The sequence below is a fragment of the Marmota flaviventris genome, chromosome 10 (assembly GCF_047511675.1).
Source record: "Marmota flaviventris isolate mMarFla1 chromosome 10, mMarFla1.hap1, whole genome shotgun sequence".
Classification (NCBI taxonomy): domain Eukaryota; kingdom Metazoa; phylum Chordata; class Mammalia; order Rodentia; family Sciuridae; genus Marmota; species Marmota flaviventris.
The window spans coordinates 110195782-110204064 of NC_092507.1; the positions used below are offsets into that span (position 1 = coordinate 110195782).

At 44.7% G+C, this 8283-nt stretch overlaps 1 pseudogene; it reads left to right on the top strand.

Moving 5' to 3' along the window:
- Positions 1–273: 273 nt before the first annotated feature.
- On the top strand, positions 274–7486 carry LOC114096707 (3 beta-hydroxysteroid dehydrogenase/Delta 5-->4-isomerase-like; annotated as a pseudogene).
- Positions 7487–8283: the final 797 nt, after the last annotated feature.

The window sequence follows — 8283 nt, forward strand, 5'->3', positions numbered from 1 at the left end:
GATCTGACATTATCTCCAAGAAGAATGTCAGTATTGATTCAGAGTAGAGGACAATTGATTCCTTGCTTGCAGAAATCCCCCATATGCTGTGGGAGCATGGAAGTGATCTCTGTTGTGAGAGAATAGTAGGAAACTAATTTAGAGGAGGGTTTTCCCTTACATCATCCCAGGGCTTTCTGTACCCCTGTACTCATTGGACTTCTCTTTTTACCCTCTCTAGCATCACCTTTCATTGTACCTGCTCCCTGCTGTGTTCTGTTTCCTGCATTCACCATGACTGGGTGGAGCTGCCTGGTGACAGGAGCAGGAGGGTTCCTGGGCCAGAGGATAATGCGCATGTTGGTGCAGGAGAAGGACCTACAGGAGGTCAGGGCCCTGTATAAAGTCTTCAGACCACAGAACAGGGAGGAATTGTCTAGTAAGTGAGCTGGTGCTTGAGTGTGTGGCTCCATTATGAATCCTGAATGTGTGCTGGGGGGGGGGGGTCTCTTTGTCCAACTAATAAAGGAAATTTGGAGTCTTAAGACTCCTCCTATGTCTACACATCCAGAGGAATCAGGTGGCATTGTAGAAATGACACAGCACAGCTCTCCAGTGACTGGATTTGACACAAACCAGAACTAGACATGGTGACCATCAAAAGCCACTGGACCTCTGGGACGCTTGGGTTCTCTCCTCTGCCTACAGAGCTTTAACATGCTGAAAGATTGTGACTTGGCAATTGGTATGCGACATTTACAGAGCCCCGTTCAGCAGGAGACCTTAGTAGTGGGACCCTGTCTCTCTTGTCCTGTTTCTGGTATGCTTCTTGGTTTGTTTTTTGTTTGTTTGTGGGGGTGGGGTCATTTAGTCTCATCAATGGCATTGAAATTAAAGGAACTGAAAATAAAGGTGAATTTGTGTTAACATATGTGTGTGAGAGAGAGAGAGAGAGAAAGAGGGAAAGAGAGAGTAAGAGAGGATGTGTGAATGAATTAGCACATGACAGGGCATAGGGCAGAACAAAGACTGAGGACTAGCATCACCACACATGCCTCACCTGGATTCCTCCTACATCTCTCTCACCACCACTCTCTTCTCTTCACCCTACAAAGAAAGTGACTGCAGATTTGGAGTAGCTACCCATTATTCAAAATTGCTTCCCCAGTGCAAATGCATTAGCTGCATGGATAGTGCATTTCCAACCTGCTTCATCCCCAGAACCTCCAAACAATCATTTGGGGAAGTTGAAAAGGGGAACAAACCTCTGGACAGTGAAGGCATTACTAAAGTTTTTTTGGGAGAGGTAACTGTCCAAAGTCTTCTGATTATTAGAGAGAAGACCACAGATTAGAGCCTGACCTATAGAGCCCCACCACTTGACCCTTGGCTGACTCTTAACAGACTCTCTCATTGACCCCTGTTTGCCTCAAGGATTTTCTGCCACCCTGCCCCACCTGGGGACACAGGTGGCATGGAGAACACTACCCTGCCTACAGGGGTACCTGATTAGCACTCTGCGACCATACCCATCCCAAAGCTCTTCCGGTCCCTTTTTGACATCTTCCAATGTACCATTCCTCCCCTATCATTTTCAATGGGGTCTCTTTTTTACATTAAAGAAAATTAACATAAGACCAAGACTGTTGGTAATGATTATGTCACACAAATATTTGCAAGTTTACATCCGATGACAGGAAAAGTGTGATACTCAGCATACAGGAATATCCTGGCAATAGCTCAAGTCCTGCAGAAAGGAAAAAAATGGAAAATAATTCTGAGTTCTTTCCTTGCCAGTCTCATATTTTGGTGCAACACGTTCGCAATGTAGACTCCTTAACTTCTCAGGACAGCAATAGGAGAAGATGAACTCACAGAGGTTAATTAGTTTGTCCCAGGGCCCACAGCAAGAAGGCATGTGGGGTTGGAGCCAGGTGCTCCGGTTCCAGCATTCTTATCTCTTCAAGTCCACTTAGGCCAGCTGTGTATCTCTGGTTCTCCTTCGAATACAGATCACACCAGAAAAGCAACTGGGTCTTCCGGCTATGACAGATGCTAAGTCCTCAGTGTCTTGGACAAGGTGGGACCTATGGCTCCACCCTGAAGTCCCCAACTGCCCTCTCCTAGCTCTCAGGGTACCTGAGCACTAACAGTGAGGGTTCACTTCCATCTGTGATTTGGGCTTTGCTCCCTGTCTAAGCAGTTCCTCTGAACCAGTTCCTGAAGGCAGCAGCAAAGGAGACTCAGAGGAAGCAGCAGGTGCAAGAGATTTAGCCAGAGCAAGGCCACTCTGAGGCCAGCCCCACCTCCTTCTCATACCCCTACCCTGCCCTCCTCCACTACAGGGCCTTCCTGGAATTGCCTGGAAGGGAAAGGAGGCTGGAGAATACAAAATTTAGCAGAGGATTAAGGAGACAAGCAGTTCTACCTGGACCCCAGAAAGGGCCTTCCCCAGCCCAGCCCTTCCTCTCTGATTGTCCCCCTTGCAGTTCTAGTGCCCTATGACCAATTTTGATCCAATTGGCTTCTTTACACTCTGCCTCAGAAAAGTTGGTTTCAAACAGTCAGGGCTGCAGAGGAAAGTAAGCAAGGCTTGGAGGCAGAGCCAAGGTGGATCCTCCGCTAGAAGTATGTGCTTAGAGCTGTCCCTGATTTCTCTGAGCCTTGCTCTCCTCACCTACACAGGAGACAGGGACATCCCATGAGATAACTAGGAAAGGAAGGAAGCAAACTAGAATTTGTGTGTAAATTATAAAGCACAAGTAGGATATTGACGCAGACAGCATACAGCACACAGTGGGCTTCATGGGCTAATTTAAGGTGACAATGTGCTTGGCAGAGTCATTCCTGAAGGATTGGAGGTGCCTGAAGACACTGATGTTGTAGCACTTGGTCGTTGCAGTGTATGTACTTTGGAAGCTGATTTATTTTCAGGATCAATGTCTGCTTTTGATAATATGTAATAAGAGACATTCCCATTAATCTGTTGATTACTCTACTCTCTCACACCCCATAGCTGTGCATTTGATATGGTGAGGCCAAGGTTAGCTTCCTGTGCTACAACCCTGCCTCTACTTCTTCAATTCCAAATCCACACAGGATTCCTCATTCCCTACAGAACTAAATTCTGATCCTTCCCTCACGTCCAACTCTGCACAGCCTCAGCTCTCTTATTAAAATTGATGAATGTCTCATTACTCTAACAATTCAAATGACCTAGACACACTTATAAGTTCACTGCTCAGATTCATATTCATATTGAAATGGGATTAAAAAGAGTCATCTGTTCTTTCCAAGTAAATTCGACACATTCTGATTTGTGAGCTTTTTGTTACTAGTCGTTTCTAGGAAAGGTGCCCCTAACTAATATCTTCTCACTATGACTGTCCTTGAAAACCTAGCTGATTGTCACATCTCTGAGGAAACATCCAGGATCATTCATAAAGCTTTCAATGATCTGCCTTTGTCCCCACAGAGTTGCAGACAAAGACCAAGGTGACATGGCTGGAAGGAGATATTCTGGATGCCCAGTGCCTGAGGACAGCCTGCCAGGGCCTCTCACTCGTCATTCATACAGCTGCCATGATTGATACCGAGAGTTTCATTCAGAGACAGACCGTCATAAATGTCAATCTGAAAGGTAGAGTGGCCTGGGATGACATGGGACAGGTGAAGCTGAGGGTAGCAAAGCAGGATCAGGAGGGGTAGAGAAGCCCCCATCATGGAAACCTGGGGTTCTCTGGGCCAGTTGTCTTTGCTCACCCATCCCAGCTGACAAAAGCTCAGGGATGTTATTCTGAGGGTTTTACGTGAGGAATCCAGGGCTGAGATAGAGCAAGGCCCCCCAGGTAATCTCACACCTTTGTGGTCCATCTGCCATGAACCTCTTTCTACTGTTCCTTGATTCCAAACTTACCTGATTCTCACTCCAAATTCTTTTATTTTAAAATTTGCTCTTTTTAGATATGCATAACAGTAGAGTGTGTTTTGACATATTACACATACATGGAATAAAATTTCCCATTCTTGTGGTCATACATGATGTGGAGATTTACTGGTCTTATATTTATAGATGAAGCTAGGAAAGTTATATCATCTCGGCTGTCTTTCACATAGCCTCTATTATTGATATCTTTGATGCCAGACAGACCATCATGGATGTCAATGGGAAAGGTAGAGTGGCCTGGGAACGAGACGGAGCAGATAGAGCTGAGGGTGGCAAAGCAGGATGAAAAGGGTAGACAAGCTCCTGCCCCCCACCCGCCCCATGAAATACCTCCTGTGCTCTGACTCAGGTGTCTTTGCTCACCTATCCCAGATGAAAGAGCTGAGAGCCGTATTCTCAGGGTTTTGTTTGAGGAATACAGAGCTGAGACAGGGCAAGGAACCTGGCCAAGGCCCAATAGGAAAATGGGAATTTAAACTCACACCTGTGTGAGTTCGTCTGCCATGAATCCCTTTTACTGCACCATTATTCCAAACTCACCTTGAGTCTCCAAATTCTTGAGATCCATCCACCCCCTGTCTGCCTGGGCAGAAAAGACTTTGCAGGTGCCTCCTCCTTCATGCTTCTAGCTCTTGTATCAGGGCTAATGAGAACATCCAGAGCCCTCCTGCTCACCTCAGAGAAGTATTCTTCTCCAGAACACTAGCAAAGCAGGCCCACAGAAGTTTGCTGAGACACAATGGTCCAGCACTCGCCAACCCAAGATGCTTTTTTTCCAGCAATCGTCATTACCCATTGTCCATAATACTATCTCTTCATCTCTCTCTGAGTCTACTCTTGTGGAGCAGGTCCTACAGGGGTGACCAAAGTAACCCCTCCTTAGACTCTCATTACTAAACACTAGGTGCCTCTTTATAATTTGCTGACTTCTTTTACTTCAAATTAGACACATTTGCCTAAGGAAGCTTGTTAGGCTGAGCCCCAGAGGCCAGTCACTCCCACACCAGTGCAACCCAAGCCCTGGCCCTTCTGTCCTCAATGCCTTGATCTCCACATTTAATTACTCAGAGACTCCTTTTCCAAATCCATCAAAAGGAGCCTGTTGCTCTTTCACATCATTACCTAAAAAACAAACAAACAAACAAACCAAAAAACCCTTCCTGGTTCCCATATTGCCATGTCCTTAACACAACCCCCCCACACACACACACACACACTGCAGGATGAGCTAGAACTAACCAGAATTTCATTACTACTTCCTGCCTCATGAAGCCTACCCTCTGCTTCATCCAACAAACATGATTTGAAATGAAAGAGGCATTGTAGGAGGTACAAATTACAAATATGTTGTCAAGGCTTAGAAAATACTACACAGTTGTGCTCATTTTTTCCCTGTTAGAAAACTAATCGTACATCTTCTAGAGAACATTTTATATTTTTTAGAAAACCAAGGCTCTCTCTTCAGAAAATCAGATTGCAAGAATACTCTAAATGACAAATAAATGAATTCCTATATAAATAATCCTCTGTCCGGGACATTCCATCCTTCTTTAAGGCAAGGCAGATCTGCACTAATCCAGGACCTGAAGGTCTTCACTATTCCATGAGTTCCACAGAATTCTAATATTAGAGGTGCTTCAATAGAAGGCTCACCTTTCATTTCAATTTCAACCAGGTTCATCAGAAAAGTTCACTGCAGGTCTCCAGAATGCTAAGTAAAGGGAATGATGATCATCTCTTCTGTTCACAACTAAGTAAACAGAGTCGTAGGGTTCGAGGGACCTTTGAGGGAACACACATTTAGTAACAGAGGCTGGGTCTCCAGCACCTCCCCAAATTTCGATAACCATTTACTCAGTGACTTAAACAATATCCTTGTGACAAAATTTTTATTGGTCTTCAACAAATGTAAAGCATGGCAGAACTGTAATGTCTATTAAGCTGTGCATTTTGCCCATAAACCACTGTGCATGAGCTTATGTAATGTAAAATTCCAACTGTCCTTGAAAGTATGGTCTTCTGAATTTCTAGAATTAAAAAGGATCTATCTTTAATGAAGTGAGATGCATGACAAATGTTTTTATTTATTTCTTTACTATTTTCTTGATGGTGATAGGAACCAAACCTGTGACCCAATACAGGCTAAAGAAGTACTCTACAACTGAGTTATATTCCCAGTGCTAATGGGATTTTGTTAATATTCAGTTTGACAAAATATAAATTGGAAACACTATGAACATTTTTTTTTTGCACTAGGGATTGAACCCAAGGGCACTATAACACTGAGCTACATCCCCTTTTTATTTTTTTATTTTGAAATAGGGTCTTGTTAAGTTGCTTAAGGAGGACTCACTAACTTGCTGAGGTTGGCTTTGAACTTGTGATCCTCCTACCTAGCCTCTCGAGCCACTGGGATTACAGGTATATACCACCACACCTGGCTTCTATGTACAGTTCTAAAATCAAACTATACACACACCATCACAAATACACACATATTACAAAGTACAGACAGGTCTATGGGCCCACATGCAAGAAATTCTTCATTATAGAATATAAATGTCAATCTCTTTTCTGCATTTTCCTGGGACTTTACCATGGCAGGTGTAAATCTATGGCAAGGAATAATGTACTTGGATCAGGAGTAAACTCCTCTGTTGGGATAATAGATGGAAATATGGGAGACTCTGTGGCCATGGTGCACTCTTAGGTTATTTCCTGACACTGACAACTTGCTCCCCATGAATAGGTACCCAGCTCCTGTTGGACGCCTGCATCCAAGCTAGTGTGCCATTCTTCATCTACACCAGCTCAATAGCGGTAGCTGGACCCAACTCCTATAAGGAGATCGTCCAGAATGGCCACTAGGAAGAGCATCATGAAACTACATGGACGGCTTCATACCCCTACAGCAAAAAGCTGGCTGAGAAGGCTGTGCTGGCAGCTAATGGGAGCACTCTGAAAAATGGGGGCAACCTGTGGACTTGTTCCTTAAGGCCCCCATACATCTATGGGGAAGGAAGCCCTGTACTTTCTGGAATTGTGAATAGGGCCCTCGAGAACAATGGAGTCCTGGAAAATACAGGAAAGTTCTCTGTAGCTAACCCGGTCTATGTGGGCAATGCGGCCTGGGCACACATTCTGGCCTGCAGGGCTCTGAGGGACCCCAAGAAGGCCGTGAGCATCCGAGGACAGTTCTATTACATCACAGATGACACACCTCACCAAAGCTATGATGATTTCCATTACAACCTGTCCAAAGAATGGGGCCTCCGCCCTGACTCCAGGCTGAGACTTCCTCTCTCTCTGAGGTACTGGCTTGCCTTCCTGTTGGAGACAGTGAGCTTCCTTCTGAGTCCCATTTACAAATATCAACCTCCCTTTAGCCGCTATTTACTGACAACATCAAATAGTGTGTTTACCTTCTCCTACAAGAAAGCTCAGCGAGATCTGGGTTATAAGCCCTTAAACACCTGGGAAGAAGCCAAAGAGAAAACTGTGGAGTGGATTGGCTCACTGGTGGAAAAACACAAGGGAGCACTGAAGAAAAAGACTCCCTGATGGGCAGATGGCAGGGAAGGGGGCCCGGGTTTTGTCAGGAGCTATATGTCGAGCTCCTCTACCTGGCTCCCTCTAGAAAGTGACCAGTGAACCATCCCAGGTTCTTTGACACAATGGGTACAACGGCAATGACACAACTTAGAGGTTTCCTTGAGCCACCAGGAGCCTCTTGGTTTTATTCCCTCTCTCCTGTGCTAAAGCATTTCTTTTCTTTGGACATCTCCCATTCCTTCATAAAACTTAATGAAAACATCAAGCTGGGTGTAGGGGCACATGCCTACGACTCAGGAGTCTGAAGCAGGAAGTTCGCAAGTTCAAAACCCACCTCAGCAACTTCGAGAGGCTCTAAGCAACTTAACAAAACTCTGTCTCAAAATATTAAAAAAATTAAAAATTAGAAAAAGGGCTGATGTTTAATGGCTAATCTCAACTGGGTTCAATCACTGGTACCAACCAACCAACAAACAATAAAGGACCCAGAAACTGTCATGGCAGAAAAGACCAAAAAATTTAAAATGCATACCAGGAGAAGGGTGTTTCTATGAAGACATTTTTCCACTGTCCCTTCCAAGTCCATGTATGGCCACCTTTTGGTCAAAACAAGAGGATGGAACTAGGTGGGGAGAGAAGTGATAGGATCTGAAGGGGACTTGAGATTGACTATAATGTATGAGGTTTGGGGCATGAACAGAATTCCTGCACCAGGCCCACAGATCAAACACAATGGAGTCCCTCCTGCTAATCTCCACACCCCAAGAAAAAGATGTCAATCTAACTTCACAAAATCAATAGCTATG